General features: G+C 44.3%; 1 pseudogene; it reads left to right on the plus strand.

Moving 5' to 3' along the window:
- The first annotated feature begins 498 nt into the window (after positions 1-498).
- LOC102473226 (5'(3')-deoxyribonucleotidase, cytosolic type pseudogene) overlaps positions 499-1,774 on the plus strand; it is a 1,884-nt pseudogene continuing 608 nt past the window's right edge.

The raw sequence follows: 1,774 nt of genomic DNA on the forward strand, positions 1-1,774 counted from the left end.
ATCTTGCTCACAGGATCTGTGAACAGCATCTGCGATGTTACATGCACCTACAATTCTTGTTATTCACAGTAGCTGTGTTCCGTAGTTACCACAAACACTAACCTAGCCAATAGGGAACCGTCATTCCTAGGGAAAGTAGGGGTTAGAGTCCTGTGAGCCTCTGATGGAGGCAATTTCATCAGTGCGTACGTCAACACAAAGAAACGCAGAGGTCAACATACGTAAAACATGTATCGATGGACCAGTACACAGACACAGAGTAAAAGCAAATAAACTTGTTTTATGTGTGTTTCTGTTTAAAGACACATATTTCACATATAGTGTTAATTCGTTAACATCGAACTCATGGCCAGTAGCACATCTCATGACTGAACAAACCTATCTGACACATAGTTTCTCCCTAAGGGACAGACAGTGCTTAGGAACATCAGACAGCACATCAGTACTACATTTGGGGGCCACTGAACCAGCAAAATCACCAATAAAAAGCACAAAAACATGAAAATAGATCATGAACATGACATTTGTTTAGTGCAAGGACTAGAACAAGAAGGTAGAACTTGGATTTGTTTGACCTCACTGGGAGTAACTCAAATTTTTTTTTTTTTTGAGAGATTTTCACTGTAGGGCGCGTGCGCTCGCCAGACAGACAGAGAGAGACATAGAGACAGAAAGTGAGAAATCACCCCCCAGGGGGGATGGTCACGCCGCAATCCCTTCTCCTCCATTCTCCTCTCGGGATCCTGGGCACGCACACACACGCGCCCGGCGTGAGTTTTAAGCCACTGGGTCCGGGACGCGAACCGCGGTCGACTAGGTGGGAGTCCAGCGACATAGCCATTACGCTAACTGCTGGTTCCCTGGGAGTAACTCAAATTTTTCACCACTCGGCTCAGGTCTGAAAGTGACCGTGCAAACACCATGAGTATTGATTTTGGGGTTAAAGATAAATTTTAGTAAATAAGCAAGTTCATGAATAAGGTTCACCTGTATCTGTATCGAACTCTTTTGTAAATTGCTGAGCAATATTCTTTTTTGTTTTTGTTTTCTTTTTAGGTTTTTATCAAGGGCATGTGTACTCACCAGAGCAAGACAATGAGGGGAAAAGTGAAAAATCACCCGCCCGCACAAATGGCCATGCTACAATCTCTTCTCCTCCATCCTTCCAGAATTTAGGGCAAACATGTACACATTCCCAGTGTGATTTTTTTTTAATTATTTTTTTATTTAGCCTTTTTTATTTATTTACTTATTTCGACCAGAGAGAAAGGAAAGTGAGAAAGCAAGTCAACAGGTCTGGGACTTGAACTGTGGCCCGCCATGTAGGAGTCTAGCGCTTCTAACCACCACCCACCTGCCAGCACCCCCAGAGTGATTTTTCAAGCCACCAAATCCAGGACTCAAACTGCAGGCAGCCATGTGGGAGTCCAGTGCTTTAACCACCACGCAACCTGCTGGCCCCACCGAGCACTATTCTATTGTGCATATACATCACTCTTTATTCTCTTATAGATGGAATTTTGAGTTGTGTTGTGTTTAGAGCTTCTAGAAATTTAAAGCATTCTTATACGAGCATTTTATGAAAAGAAGTACATATTTTTCTTGGACAGGTGTATGTATGTGTAAAATTACTGTGTGTGTTCCGTTTTACTAGAAAATGTTTAATAGTGAGGGGCCGGCGTTGTTGCTTCTAGCCCAGCTGTGCCCTGAGATCTCGGAGGGTCTCCCTGAGAGCCCCCTGCGCCCTCAGCGGCGGTGGCCGATGGCGGTGGCG

This window comes from Tupaia chinensis, unplaced genomic scaffold (assembly GCF_000334495.1).
Source record: "Tupaia chinensis unplaced genomic scaffold, TupChi_1.0 Scaffold000140_1, whole genome shotgun sequence".
In the NCBI taxonomy this organism is placed as follows: domain Eukaryota; kingdom Metazoa; phylum Chordata; class Mammalia; order Scandentia; family Tupaiidae; genus Tupaia; species Tupaia belangeri.